This window comes from Balaenoptera borealis (genome assembly GCF_965194805.1).
Source record: "Balaenoptera borealis genome assembly, chromosome: 12".
Classification (NCBI taxonomy): domain Eukaryota; kingdom Metazoa; phylum Chordata; class Mammalia; order Artiodactyla; family Balaenopteridae; genus Balaenoptera; species Balaenoptera borealis.
The window spans coordinates 29,268,959-29,285,573 of NC_138869.1; the positions used below are offsets into that span (position 1 = coordinate 29,268,959).

At 38.5% G+C, this 16,615-nt stretch overlaps 1 protein-coding gene across 17 annotated transcripts in view; it reads right to left on the reverse strand.

Annotated features, from left to right (window-relative positions):
• LOC309606953 (uncharacterized protein) overlaps positions 1-16,615 on the reverse strand; it is a 431,574-nt gene that overhangs the window by 392,742 nt on the left and 22,217 nt on the right. The gene's annotated exons all lie outside the window — the stretch shown is intronic.

Below are 16,615 nucleotides of genomic sequence, written 5' to 3' on the forward strand. Positions count from 1 at the left end.
TGGGCTGGATTGGTAGTTCTCAACTGGGGAGACTTTTGCTCCCCGGGGAACATTTGGCAATGTCTGGAGACATTTTTGTTGGTCACAAATGGGGAGGCCCTCTGGCATCCAGTAGGTAGAGAATAGGGGTACTGCTAACAATTCTACAATGCACAGGACAGCCCTCCACAGCAAAGAATTTTCTGGCCCAAAATGTCAATAGTGCAGAGGTTGAAAACCCTAGGCTAAGGTTTAGCAATAGTGATGAAGATAAGTAGATAATTAAATTTTTTTAAAACTATGTAATGAATGGGACTTAGTGATGGATGACTATTGAGTGGTGAGAGAGAGGGAGGTATCAGGTGTGACTCACAAGATTTCTGGCTTGAGCAAATGTGGGGTGTTGTTTACTAAGATGGGGAGGATTGTGGGAGGAGCCAGACTGCAACAGGGAAGAAATAAATAAATCATCTTTGTATATGTCAAGTTTGAGTGGCTGGGAGATAGCCAAAAGGAGATGTGAAATAAGAAGTTGACTTTCTGAGTCCACAGCTTAATCTTAATCATAACAGTTAAATTATTGAGCAGTTATAATGCAGCAGGCATCGTTCTAAGAATTTCTGGTACATGATTTTATTAATCCTACTGACAGTAAAGATCAACATACATTCTTTGAATCCTCTTGATGTATACTTAAGTCTCCAAATTATGAGCAAAGGATATATCATTCTAGTCTTCAAAAATTTTCCTTCCATATAGGAAAACACATTGCTGAAAGCTAACAGTAAATATTATGCCTTCTCTAATAAAACAGAATGTGTCAGTAAGATAAAACATCCTAAGCACCATGCCATCAAAGATACTCAAAATTATATTTGTCATTTTTCAAAAAGCTTTCATCATCTTTATTTTAGAAAATATCCTGAAAGTATTTATCTTCCTTATTATCTCTGGTTTGGATAAAATAGCAAAATTTTACCCCAAAGAGGACACTATTTAGGAAATATAAGCATGATGTCTAGAAACAGTTAAGCATTCCAAGGCAGGCTTCTGCCATTTAATATTCTTTCAAAGCCATCTGGCCCTCCTTTTTCTCGGTCAAATGATACAGTGTCTTCAAAACACATTCCCAACAGGAGCACATGCAGCTAACTAAAGTCAGGAAGCCTGAAGGAATCAAACTACCCCATTCTAAGTTACATGATATGTAAGTCACTCTTGTGATACTTGGGATGGATGTCTGGGAGTAGTTTTGCTTATTTAGTCTGAGAGAAAGAATCTTAAATAGCAAGGCTATGAAAGCTCATATTGTTACAGTGAGCCCTACTGCACTTGTAAGTTTCAGCTAAGACCTCAGTTAAAAATGGGACTCCAGTTTGGAATTTGTTAAGAAGGCCAATTCCTGGTAGTGTATATTTGTAACTTGGCCCAGGCCTAAAGTTTCAGGTCAACTCACATTAAAGTAGAAAATAAAGAACTTTGTTCAGTTGAGAAGGAGCTACTCAGCTCAGAATCTAGGAATACAAACGATTTGTGATCCTCATATGTCTTGAGGCAGTCTTTCAGAGATTTTTCTCCAGTTTCTTTTATCTCCACTTTACTGAGAATCTGCTAGTATTAAATCAGGTGAGAAACAGTGCTGATAAGCCTGAATCCTTCCGGTCCTTAGTGGAGGTACTCATCCAGCTGTGGGAGGACAAATAAGGTTTCAAATTGCACCCTGCAATCTATTTTTAGTTTTGTTGGGTTCTAGGTTTCTAGGTACCTTCAGAAAAATCCTACAATTTCTCAGTTCTCTAGTTGGCTAGACCATATTGAAAATCCCTCTCTTAGAGCCACCAGGAAGCATTTCCTGCACCTCATTACACAACTTCCTTAGCTGTTCTAAAAGTGGCTTAGGGATTTTCTTTTCCCCTAGGGAAGGAGGTGGGTCAGGAAACTGAAAGAGACAAAAAGCACAGTTCTGGGAGTGCTGGTCCCCGTGTCAGTCCTTATACTGAAATTAGCCCCACGTGCTCAGTAATTTCATGACACCTAGAGATTCTCCCCCAACATCTTGGGTCAACATGCAAAGGCAGCCTGATCAACAAAGCAATTCTTACTTATCTCAGTAGTACTCCAAAGAGTATTTTACGTAAAGTCTATATGATGCCTAAAGAATGTTTTCTCATCAAAACTCTTCTAACTTGCAACATAGTATTTACTTTTCCACCCATCTTTCTGGAAGAGAATATCGTTTTTGTGGGGAGAGGCATCCATAATATTTGCAATTCCACAAAAATATTTGATACGTTCTTAATAAACAATATGCAAGTCTACCATCGAGGAACATAGAGTAGTACTGATTCACTAAAAAGATTAAATTCTACTTATTAGAAGACCTACATTCCATCTCTTTTTACCTCCTACCCCCATTTCTAAATTGTGTTGACTCTTGATTTTGTCTCCGGTAGTTAGAACTGAATATCATTAGCTATTCCTGGGACACCTGTATCCTGTTGTATGGTTGGAAACTAGTCTGGCCCATATGTAGACAAAGAGAACTAACCTTGACTGAGCTCATAGTCTGGACCAGGCACTATGCCAGGTGTTTACATCTGGTGGTTAGCTCATTTAATTATTAATGTATGATGAACTCATATGCATTTTCATACTGGTGGTGGATAATTTTCTTTAATCATAAAAGAAATACATGCTTATGAAAGAAATGTAGGCAAAAAGGGGAATAAACTATGGGGAGGGGAACAGTCATAATGCCATTCCCCAAAAGTAATCACTGGTCAATATATTCCTTACAGTCCTTTTTCTATGGTAGGCTTTAGAAAAAAACCTAGTTATAATGATGCCATAGGTATAATTATAATATATATGCTCTACATATAGTTATGCATAATTGCAATAATAATATATATACAACTGGTTTACATTGTTTTTTCAATTAAGACTAAAAATGCTTTTTGCTACATGGTGTTGCTACATTTTTTAAAAACAGCTGCATTTTATTCCATACACGACTATCTCATATTTACCTTAATTACTCAGAGGTTGTGCACAGTCATTTTAAGCAACTTACAAAGGTCAGGAAGAAAAGAAAACTGACACTGTCATTTTAAGTTAAAAAGAAAATATCCAAGTTAGGCCATGCAAAGAAATCAAAGCCTTGTAAAAAACACATTAATACTCTTTCATTTTTAAACTATCCTATAGGCCATACATGGTTCAGAATTTTTTTGTTAATTAATTAATTAATTGATTTACGGTTGCACTGGGTCTTCGTTGCAGCACGTGGGCTTCTCATTGGGGTGGCTTCTCTTGTTGCAGAGCACGGGCTCTAGGCGCGTGGGCTTCAGTAGTTGTGGAGCACGGGCTTAGTTGCTCCGCGGCATATGGGATCCTCCTGGACCAGGGCTCAAACCTGTGTCCCCTGCATTGGCAGGCGGATTCTTAACCACTGCGCCACCAGGGAAGCCCCCAGAATTTTATTAAGCATATTAAAATAAATTCAAATTAACAAATGTGACTGAAATACATTCTCACACCCCCCCCAAAAAATAACTCAACTGAAACTAAAATTCCCTAATTCTATATGCACTTTTAAGAGCTAGCTAAAAACGTATAACAAAGAGAGAAGAAAAGCAAGCCACTATTTCTCTCCTCAAACAAGGAGTTGTCATGCCCCACGGGCAATATTCTTTGGCAGAAATAGTCATTTGACTTACTGTGCTAGTTTCCTAGGGCTGCCATAACAAAATACCACAGACTGGGTGGCTTAAACATCAGAAATTTATTGTCTCACAGTTCTGGGGGCCAGAAGTCCAAGATCAAGGTGTTGGCAGGGTTGATTTCTTCTGAGGCCTTTCTCCTTGACTTGCTGAAGGCAGCCTTCTCGCTGCGTCCTCACATGGTCTTTCCTCTGTGTGTGCATGTCTGGGTACAACCTGCCTCTTCTCATAAGGACATCAGTCATATTGGATGAGGGCCCACCCATTTGACCGCATTTTATCTTAATTACCTCTTTAAAGGCACTGTCTCCAAATACAGTCACATTCTGAGGTACTGGGGCTTAGGACTTCAACATGTGAATTGGGGCTGGGGGGGCGGGACACAATTCATCCCATAGCTTGGCAAGATTAGCAATGACAAGATCCCTCGCTCCTTTTTTCTTTCCTGCTAGGATGTCTGGTTAAAGTATCTTCCTTTCAAAAAAACAAGAAAAAGAAAAAAAAGCAAACAAAAACACATGCACCTTCTCTTTAATACTCCTCCATCCCACCACCAAGAAAAAAAAATTATTTTGAACTTATTTTCTTCATTTGAAGTCTCAGATCATATCTGCATTGGGCACATTTTCAAATCTTAAGCAAGATCTCAGAATAGCACGGGGCACAACTTTTGCACTAAATTCCTTTAAGAAATAGCCATAGACTTGCTGCAATTTCACAGAAAAGAAAAAGAAATGAAAAGAAAATGCTAATAAAAATGCTGCTGCCGACATACCCTGGAGGCTATACTTTCAAGCCAGCCTCCTGGTACTTGATGCCACAGAACCGTTGTCCTTCCACAGTCTCCTACCTGCCTGTCCAGCTGGGTCCCGAACCAAAAATAAACCCTATTTTCTTCTCAGGACCTGACCATAGAATTTCCTACCAAATTCAAACACCTAAAAATCCTCCCTGGAATGTTTCCTAAATGAAAAGAAGAAGAAGAAGAAGAAGATAAAACACTTAACTTTGTAAAGATTTTGTTAAACACCAGCCACCCAAATTTAAAAGTAAGAACAAAGTAGATTTTAAGTGGAAACAGTCCAAGGAAGGCTCTTCTTTGAAGAAATGGCCACTGGCTCTTTTGTTCTTTTATTTTTGCAGGAGACACGGTGAGGGATTTTGTATCCTTTCCCATATCTTTTTGTGAAATCTAATCCTCTTTTGCTAGAGGTTGCCTTTCCCGTTCAGTTTGCCAGGCCAGTGGGGGTGAAAAGTTGCATTTTAACCTAGCATAGGGCTTTCTCGAGTTTATTAACACGGTACTGCTGAGGAAATTCAGTCCCCCAGTGACTGCCCTGGTTCCCAGATGAAATATTCACTTTCCCTATGATATGTTATCATAAATAGAATACCAAAAGGTTATTATATTTTGGACTAGGTGACTGATTTTGAATTAACTGGCTCAACCGAAATGAAAATAAAAGACCACTCAGTAGTGTAGTGGGAACGCATTTGGAAAGCCTACTTTCCCTTTCTTGTGGATGGTGACAGTGTGAGGTGAAGCGCAAGACTCTCAGGTCTTTCCGGGTTTTGTGACCTCGGTCAGGCAGATGGGGAGCCAGTTCGTCTGCATGGAGCAGGGAGGTCCTCGCTTCTGGTGAGGAGCTGGCTGGCTCTGGACTGGTCCATGTGATAGGGAAGAGGACCCTGGACTCCTTCGATCTACTACTCCATGAAAATGTAAAAAGAGGAACCCCCTGACGTGACCAAACGTGGTCATTCCAGGCTAATTAACTTTCTCATCCTCCATGGCCAAAGGCTATACTGCAACCCCAAGGTGTCCACGTTGCAAGAAAATACAGACACAAGTGGAAACATCTGAGAGTGGATGGATTCAGAGAAATCTCTAGAAAAACCACACATGAACAGCTGCCTGCCAGTAGTACATTGAACACAATGGCAATTTGAATTATTTGTAAGGTAGCTACTTATTAAATGTCTGTGTCTTCTACACTTTAAATTCTATGAGGGCAGGGATCGATTAGGTGAGTGAAGAATTGAATGAAAGAATGAATAAAAACACCATAGAAAAAGAACGGGATTTGGATTTAGAAGCCTTAGATATGAATCCTAAGAGGTTTAATTCTCTAGTCATAATGGATGATTTTTTTTTTTAAACAAAATGTTCCTTACACCATGGTAAGTATTTTAATCTTCAATTTTCTCCTCTAAAACAAAGATAGATAATATTTTCTAAGCAAGTTTGAGTTCCTGCCTCTTGGATGACCAGCCATCACAGTTTACCTGGGACTGACCAGGTTCTGAGGATAAGGGGTTTATGACGCTAAAACCAGGGAAGTTCTGGGAAAACTGGGATACGTTGGTCATGGTGCAACACTGAATTAGTTGCTTTTTATTCAATTTTATCTCAGCTAATCCTCACCTGAGCACTATTAGATAAGTAGACACTTTTATTACCCCATATTACAGACGAGGCTATCGGGGCTCAGGCAGGTTAAGCAACAAAAAGCCAGGACCATCTTAGTTGGGAGTCCAAGGCATAGTTATCATGAAGCTGTGCTGCCTCCCATCAGAAAAATGGGAGCCATGGTAACCCCACCTCATGGATTTCACCTCGTCATTGAGATGATGATAATGAATTCATGTGTGGCATTTCACTGTCTGCAAAGCCCTTTCCCACTGGACCCTACAGTGAAGGGAGGCCATTAAAACTACGTTGTGATCAGTCAGCAACAAAACTTCCTGATCTGAAGCCAGAAAAAGAAAAGAAAAGACAAAAAAAAAACTATGTTGTGGTCAACCCAGGTTGACCCTCCTTTGGGAACTTCATGGCCCATTACTCTGGGCTCTGGTCAACTCTTTTCTCACTTCTCTTTTTAGAGAAGACAGAAAATAGGAGAGGAAGGGAGACAGAAATTATTCTTCATCAGCAAGTTACTTTCTCCAAAGGCACTTTTTAATCATTATTATCATGAAATGTTTATTTTTCAAAAGTCTATGCTAAGCTTGAGAGAACAACTTTAACTGAAGAATAAATGAGTGCCTTAAAGAGGTCAGGTTGTAAATTGCCCATCAGGTCCAAGGATTCATGGTTGGTTGGTTGCATTCTTTGTATTTATCTCTGAGAGTTCCCTGGTCCTTCACCTGGGCTTGCCCATACTAATATGTATTATTCAGTTTAACCAAACCCCAAAGTTATAGGCAAGAGGGAAATTCAATAAGCTGGGGGAGACAGATACATTCAAGAAACATAATGAAACTTTTCCGAGTAGTAGGTCAAGCAAACTTACATAGTTTAATTGAAAATAAATGCCTTATAAATGAAGCAAATAACTACAAAACAGACTCTTAAAGAAAATACAAAAAAATAACTGATTTTCAATTATACTTGATGATATATTATATATGTAATACGTGATGACATTTGGGGGTACTTCTTTGGCTCCCCACTCCCTTTAAAACTGGCCGTGTGTGTGTGTGTGTGTGTATACACACATATATATACAATGGAATATTACTCAGCCATAAGAAAGAATGAAATATTGCCATTTGCAGCAACATGGATGGACCTAGAGATTGTCATACTAAGTGAAGTCAGTCAGAGAAAGACAAATATGATATGTGGAATCTAAAAAAATGATACAAATGAACTTATTTACAAAACAGAGACAGACTCACAGACATAGAAAACAAATTTATGGTTACCAAAGGGGGAAGGGGTGAGGGATAAATTAGGAGTTTGGGGATTAACAGATACATACTACTATGTATAAAATAGACAAAGAACAAGGACCTACTGTGTAGCACAGGGAGCTGTATTCAATATCTTGTAATAACCTATAATGGAAAAGAATCTGAAAAGGGATATATATATATATATATATATATATATATATATATATATATATATATACATACACACACACACACACACACACACATACATACACACACACACACATATAACTGAATTACTTTGCTGTACACCTGAGAGTAACACAACATTGTCAATCAGCTATACATCAATTAAAAAAACAAAAACAAAAAAGTGGGCTTAAACACCTTATCCTGACAGTCAAGGCTTTTTACAGTACAGTTCCAGCTTAATTTTTCTCTCTTCCTCGTCTTCTTGTCCAACTGGACTCTCCTCTCCTGTCTTGTCTCCATGCCTTCATTCAAGCTGTTGCCTCCACCTGGGATTCCCTCCTCATTCTCATCTGCACCTGTGAAACTTGTGATGGACCTCTGTTGTTCTTGACTATCCAGCATCCATTTCTCCTCTTTCTCATTTTAAAGCTTCCTTTGTAATGTGGGGGAACCCCTCCTGAGCAAGTTCACTCTGTGGGTTCAACAGGCTGAGCCCATCTTCAATTCCAGAAGTGGGCATGTGATCCAGACCTGGCCAAACAGCCCTGTTTGTATACTCTGCCTCATTTATCAGGAGAGAGGCACTCTCTTTATGCTGGTGTGGTGGAGCTGGTAACAAGACAGCCTGCGAGGGATGGTGTCCATCCTTACCTCTACAAGGAATAAGCCTGTCTGAAAACAAAGCCAGTGCAAGGTAAAACCACCAAGAGATAGACGGCTCTCTAATGGCATCATTTAGATACCGTGGATCCAACTCTGCCTAATGTAAGATATTCCCGCATTTCTCAGTTAGCTAAACTAACACATTTTTCTATGTTTGCTTAAATTAGTTTGAGCTGGGCTTCTATCACTGAAAACCAAAAAAAAAAAAAAAACCCACAAAAAATAAACCCCCAAATCTCGGTTATACAAACCCTACCCATAATTCTGGGTTCATTTCGAAGGTCACCAAATTTCTAAAACTTTCTTGTCCTCAAAAGAGAGATGGCGTTTTTTTGGGTTTTTTTTTTTTTTTTTTTTTTTTTTACTTTTTGGCCACACGATGCACGGCAGATGGGATCTTAGTTCTCTGACCAGGGATCAAACCCACAACCCCTGCATTGGAAGTGCTGAGTCTTAACCACTGGACTGCCAGGGAAGTCCCAAGATAACCTTTTTTTATTTAACAGTCCCCTAGTACTCTATACTTATATTTCTTGTCATCTGCCATGGGTTAAAATTACTTATCAATCTCACAGGACTGCAGGCACCTTGAGGACAGGGTTCTGGGACTGATTTGTTTTTGCTCTCCTCACGGTGTCATACGTAGCTGAGTGTTCCTACCCACTTGTGAATAAGTGAGTCAAGTTTACTTAGCACTAAAACAATTTTTAAAAAGACTTAAGATGACTTGAAAATAGCTTTCACACTTATTTTGTTTGGCGGTCAGGAAAAAATGAATCAGGAAAGGGAGAGAAGGCATAAATGTGGAGAGAGATCTACATTGTTAGCAGTGTGATTACTGTGATTTATAATGTGTACAAAAATCTAATCATATAATCAGCAAGGTAGAGACTTGAAAATTAAGTGCCTATAAAGAGCTATAAATTCTTCAGGAAAAGAACAGTGAGAAAACATGGTCTTTCCAGTCAGACACCCAGATTTGATCTGGACTTTCCTGCTATGTGACTAAGGGGTGAATTCGTTATTATTTGTGATTTTCCATTTCTTAATATCTAAAATGACACAAATAGCTATCGCCAAACAATTGCTGTGAAGATGTAGTGGGAAGAGAGATATTGTGTATTAGTTGGTATACATATCCAGCTGCTGTCACAGAGATCTATAACATCAGAGGTTTAAACAAGAAAGATTTTTATTTCTCTCCCATGTGAAAAACAAGACTCAAGTCGTCTGGGGCTGGTATGGTGGCTCTACAGTAGCATCATGGGCCCAGGTTCCTTCTATCTTGTGGCTCTGCCATTCCCACTGTGTTGTTCTCATCTTCAGTTGTCCAAGATGGCTTAATGCTATGATCTCATTCTAGCCAACAGGAAGAGGAAAGGGGAAGTGGAGTGTATGCCCCTTTCATTTCAAGGCACAGTGCAGGTTTTCCACATGGACTGCTCACATCCCAGTGGACAGAGCTTGGTCACATGTCTAATAGGGGACAAGTTAGGAAATACAGTGTTGATTCTCAGCTGCCATGGCTCAAACAATGTTATGGTTTTTTTAAAAAAAGTTATTATTATTACTAGAGATAAAGGGGAAAACTAGAGGTAAAGGGGACAACACTGGATTTATTTAACCACCTGGAAGGTTTCCTGGTACACCTGATATTACCTCTTTCCATCCCCTTTCTGGTTACTGGTGTATTAAAAATTCTGAGTAGTATCCTCTCCTTTTTGCTGGCTTTGTTAACCAGCAAAATCCTTCTGGAAAGCAGCAGGAAAATGCATAGGATTCATGATACTCTAACTCCTAGGAATTTATTCAAATGAAATAATGAATGAAATAATAAAAGGCAGAAGCTGTGCATGCCAGTCTTCCTGGAAGAGCACGATTGTAAAGCGTTTCGCTATTCTACATTAGTAGACCATAAGCCATCCCTTCCTTTTCTGAGACCAGCTTTGAAATCCTCAGGTGTTGGTCTTAGATACCATGACGTTACCCCAGTGCCTGGGCCAGTGCTGACTGGAGTAAAGACTTTAACACGCTGGGTTCCTGAGAAATGGGTCTTGTTCAGATATTAGTGTGCAGGAGGTACGTTAGGGATCAGTACCTGTGGGGAATTAAAGTAAGCAGGACTGGGCAGAGAGAAAAGTGAATTGTGATGCAGTCATGAGAAGGCTTTAGCCAAGCTCCCAAGCAGCTCCAGAGCTGGAACGACCCCTCAGAGGTGTCCTGCGTCACCCATTCCGCGAAGGAGACATGAATGCATGAATAGGGTATCTTAAGGCAAGGGCAAGTCCTGGGGAAGAATTCAGCCAAGAGCGGGAAGCAGCCAGCACTGCTGGCATCTGGAGAAAGAGCATCTGAGTCCAGAAGAGGGAGGTGTGGGCTGCGCAGTTCTGCGTCCCCGGCAGGGGTCAACACTGACCCATGCTGGGCTAGTAGGACACTGTTGTCCGGGCGTTTGAAATGGGAGACTAGGAAACTGCAAGTGGGGAGGCAAGTTTACTGCCGTGTTCGAGGCAAAGTCCACGAACTCTTGTGGCTCCTCAGAACCACCTGGTCCCTGCCCTTCTTAATGCCTGGTTGTTGAATGGTTCGTTGGATTTAATTTGTTCTGGTTACCATGAGGACCTTAAATATTTTGCCAACAATCCATGAATTACTGTGAATGTGACAGAATATTATGCATCCCTCCAAATGATAAGAACGCCATTTCTGATAATAATGTCAAACACAAAAAATATGTCCAAGTTATCATTTTAGGTGAACTGACATAACAGAAAATAATATTCCTCTAGGTAAACATTAGTAAGTAAAAGTAACAGATGCATCCAAGGACATTATCAAAGAAGTGAAAAGACAACCTACAGAATGGGAGAAAATGTTTGCAAAGCATATATCTGATAAGGGTCTAGTATGTAGAATATATTAAGAACTTTCAACTCTCACAGCTCAACAACAAGAAGGCAACCCAATTTTTAAAAATGGGAGAAGGACTTGAACAGACCTGTCTCCAAAGAAGATATACAAATGGCCAAGAAACCCAGGAAGAGATGTCAGCATCATTAGTCATGAGATGCATATTGAAACCACCATAGGGCACCACTTCACATTTACTAGGATTGTTATTTAAAGAAAAAAAAGAAAGAAAGAAATATAAAAAAGAAATACAGCCAAGAGTTGGCAAGGATGTGGAAAAACTGGAACTCATGGACATTTTTGGTGGGATTTAAAATGGTTCTGCTGCTGTGGAAAACAGTTTGGTGGTTCCTTAGAAAGTAAAATTTAGAATTACCACATGATACAGCAATTCTATGTCTAGGTATTAGAGAATTAGAACCAGAGGCTCACAGTTGTACACAAATGTTCAAAGTAGCTCTATTCACAACAGCCAAAAGGGGGAAACAGTCCAGATGTCCATCACAGAGGGACGGGTAAACAAACTGTGGTATATCCATATACTGGAGTATTATTCAGCCATAAATAGGAACAGACTACTGCTATATGCTACAATATAGATGATACTTGAAAATATGCTATGGAAAAAAAGCCAGACACAAAGGCCATATATTGTATGAGTTCATTTCTATGAAGTGTCCAGAATAGGTTAATCTTTTGAGACAGAATACAGATCGGTAGTTGCCAGGGGCAGTGGGGAGAGAAAAATGGGAAGCATCTTGCTTAATATATATGGAACTTCCTTTGGGGGTGATAAAAATGTTTTGGAACTAGATAGAGGTGGTGGTTGCACAACCTTATGAGTGCAGTTAATGCCACTGACTTGTTCACTTTAAAGTGGTTAAAATTATGTGACTCTCACCTCAATTAAAAAAAGGTAATAAAGAATAAAAGATACTATTGGATTAGAAGTGGTTTTAAAAAGCATTATATCACCATGTCATATATTTTTTATTTTTCAGTTTCTTTTTGTTTTAGGGTAGACAGTTACTTCCTAAAAGAATTAAAATACTTTGGAATGAGAGAAATAATTCTCAGAGTATAAGTGATCCACATGGGCCATATGGAGACAGTGCCCCAGGGTAACACATCCCTTGCCAATAAAACTTGAGGTATAAAGTGACTGGCAACTGGCTCTTGTCCTTCGCAGCAGTCTTGGTTCTGTCACTTCATTAACCTCAATTTAGTACAGCCCTTCATTGTTTGCAGTTGAATCTTTTGAGGCTGCACTTACATTGTATTGGCGGGATTTATTTGTAGCACCTTTAAAAATATTCTCTAATTCTTTTATTATAAAATTTCTAGTTTAAAATATAAGCATAGTACAGTTCTTTTTGAAAATCCATGTAAGAATAGAAATAGAAAATTTAAATGCCCATCATTCTATCACCTAGAACAGCAGTCCCCAACCTTTTTGGCAACAGGGACTGGTTTCATGGAAGACAGTTTTTCCATGGACCAGGGGTGGGGGATGGTCTCAGGATGATTCAAGCGCATTACATTTATTGTGCACTTTATTTCTATTATTATTACATTGTAATATATAATGAAATAATCATACAACTCACCATAATGCAGAATCAGTGGGAGCCCTGAGCTTGTTTTCCTGTAACTAGATGGTCCCATCTGGGGGTGATGGGAGACAATGACACCCAACGTGTGTTGCTTATGTCCAGTCTGCTCCTATGAGAATCTAATGCTACCACTGATCTGACAGGAGGCATAGCTCAGGCGGTAATGCGAGCGATGGGGAGCAGCTGATGAAGCTTCGCTCGCTCGCCCGCCGCTCACCTCCTGCTATGTGGCCCGGTTCCTAACAGGCCACAGACCGCTACTGGTCGGTGGCCCAGGGGTCGGGGACCCCTGACCTAGAATGAAAGTGTTAGATGTTTTATACACATGTGTGCACACCAACACGTATACATAGTGATATGGGTGCATTTGGGGCCACAAATAGTATTATGCTGTACATGTTTTATATTTTTCACTCCCTAATGTTATTAACAATTTTCTTTGTCATTCTTTTAAAATGGCATTTTTAATGTATAGTTGTACCATAATTTATGAAACTGATCATCTGTTTCATACATCTATTTTTCCCAATATTTCTCCAATCTAATCCTTCACTGTGCTCCATTATAACCATTCCTTCCTTCATTCTTCTTTTTGGGGGGAGGGGGAGGGGCAGCTTCCAATTTTCACCATAATATTTATAATTTTATATTTATATTTATAAATATATTTATATTTATAAATTTATTATAAAGAAAAATAAGATGAAATTCCTGTGTCTAAGTCCTTTTGTGTATCATTGATTATTTTATTCAGATCACTTCATGTTGGGATATAATTGACATATAACATTATGTTAGTTTCAGACGTACACCATAATGATTCAGTATTTCCAGTGGTGAAATGATCACCACGATGTTTAGTTAACTTCCATCATTACATATAATTACAGTGATTTTTTCATGTGATAAGTTTTAAGATCTACTCTCTTAGCAACTTTCAAATATACAATACAGTGATATTAACTATAGTCACCATGCTGTACATTACATCCCCTGGACTTATTTATTTTATAACTGGAAGTTTGTACCTTTTGACCACATTTACTCACTTCGTCCAAACCCCACCCCCCTCCTCTGGCAACCACCAATCTGTTCTCTGCATCTATGAGTTTGTTTTTCTTTGTTTGTTGTTGTTTTTGGATTCCACACATAAGTGAGATCATACGGTATTTGTTTTTCTCTAGCTGACTTATTTCACTTAGCATAATATCGTCAGGGTCCATCCATGTTGTCACATATGGCAAGATTTCCTTCTTTTTTATGGCTGAGTAATATATATATATATATAATTATATACTACATATATATTATATATAACAACTTCTTTATCCATTTATCCATCAGTGGATACTTGGCTATCGTAAATAATGCTGCAGTAAACACGGGGATGCATGTATCTTTTCAAGTTAGTGTTTTTGTTTCCTGTGGAAGTGGAATTGCTGAATCATGTGCTAATTTTATTTTTAATTTTTTGAGGAACCTCCATACTATTTTCCATAGTGGCTAAACGAATTTATATTCCCACCAACAGTGTACAACATTTCCCTTTTCTCCATATCCTCCCTGATACCTATTATTTCTTGCCTTTTTTATAATAGTCATTATAATATGTGTGTGGTGATATCTCATTGTGGTTTTGATTTGCATTTCCTTGTTGCCTAATGACATTGAGCACCTTTTCATGTAACTATTACCATCTGTATGTCTTCTTCGGAAAAATACCTATTCAGACTCTCTGCCCATTTTTCAGTTGGATTGTGTTTGTTTCTTTGCTCCTTTTGCTGTTGAGTTATATGAGGTCTTTATATATTTTGGATATTAATTCCTTATCAGATACATGGTTTGTAAATATTTTCTCCATTCCATAGGTTGCCTTTTCATTTTGTTGATCGTTTCTTTTTTGTTGTGCAGAAGCTTTTTAGCTTGATGTAGTCATGCTTGTTATTTTTGCTTTCCTTGCCTTTGCTTTTGGTTTCAAATCTGAAAAATCATTGCCAAGACCAATGTCAAGGAGCTTAACGCCTATGTTTTCTTCTAAGAGTTTTATGGATTCAGGTCTTATGTTCAGGTCTTTAATCTCGTTTTTAGGTGTGTGTGTGTGGTGTAAGATAGGGGTTTCAGTTTCATTCTTTTGCATGTGCCTGTCTGGTTTTCCCACCACCATTAATTGAGGAGACTGTCCTTTCCCCATTGCATACTTTTTACTCCTTTGTCAAAAGTTAATTGACCATAGGTACATAGATTTTTCTTCTGGGCTGTCTATTCCATTCCATTGATTTAAGTGTCTGTTTTTATGCCAGTACACACAGTTTTGATTACTATGGCTTTGTAATATAGTTTGAAATCAGAAAGCATGATGCCTCCAGCTTTGTTCTTCTTTCACTTCTTTCCACTTTTTATTTTCTTTGTATTTCTTTCACCCTGACTGCTTTGACTATTTGGGCTCTTTTATGGTTTCATACAAATTTTAGGATTGTTTGTTCTGTATCTTTGAAAAACACCATTGAATTTTTGACAGAGATTGCACCTGAATCTGTAGGTTGCTTTGGGTAGTATGGGCATTTTAACAATATTAATTCTTCCAATTTATGAGCATGGAATATTGTTCCATTTACTTCTGTCTTCTTCAACGTCTTTCATCACTGTCTTAATAGTTACAGTTACATTCTTAAAAATAAATTCCTAGGACTAGAAATACCCAGTCAGAAGGAAAATGTGAAAGTTTTTGATATGTGACAAATTGCCTTCCTGTTAGGTTATCCCATTTTCCCCTTCCAACAATGGTGCATGAGATTCTGCCTCTGTTCTACATCCTTTGCAAAATCAGGGCTCTCTCTAATAACCATTGCCAAAAGTATTATTTTATGTTTTTAAAAGTTTGTTTTTGACGAGACAATACATAATGTGGTTTAAATGTCCATAGAACCAAAGGTATCTGGGGGAGTCTCTTTCCTGCCCAGGTACACCATCCCCCTTTGGGGGCCACAGTTCCCTGTGTGTTCTTTCCAGAAATCATTTATGTATTCATAAATGGTAGCAGTCTAAACACACTGTCTGGACCTTGCACTTGCTATATCTCATAAATGTAGCCTCTTCATTCTTTTCTACTGTCACATACTTTTCTATTGTTGAATGCTATATATTTTAAAAGTTCCCTTTTGATGGACAGTTCAGTTGCCTTCAAGCTTTTGCTGTTACAGACAACGTATCTGTGAGTTACCTTGTAATTCCCTCACTTTGTACATGTACAAGGAAATGAGTGTAATTTAAACTTCTGGGTTACTAGGTTCAAGGATTTTTTAAAATGTTTTTGTTATTATTATCAAAAAGAAAAAAGAATGAGGGAGAGAGAGAAAAGAAAAAAATTAGAAAATTTAGTGAGTCTGGTGGTTATTAAATGGTAGAAAATGTCACATATTTTCCCCAGATTGCTCATCTCTGAAGTTGCTGGTTTTCTTTCAGTAGTCTTCCTTGTCTGTTCAAGGGGTCAGAAATTTCAAAAGAGTAAGGGCAGGAAGCAGAATGGGTGCTAAAGACCCAGTAGTAGAGCTGCCTCCAGTCCTATAACAGGTGTTTTACCAGCAGCTGAATTCCAATAAGGAAGAGCAAATACCTTAGAAGAGGGCGAGCTAAGCCTTTAAGCCCTGGAGGTGATGTTACACATCTTCTCTTCAGAAATACAAAATGAAAATACGTTTAGGGTTGGAAAATAATTTTCCAGGGGTGACATCATCTGTGACACAAAGGATGAAAAGTTCAAAACTTCAGTTAACGTACATTTATTTAACAGTGACTTCTTTAATGGAAAAAGTGACTTTCGCTTAGTTTAAGTAAACTTAAAAAAAAAATAACATGCGT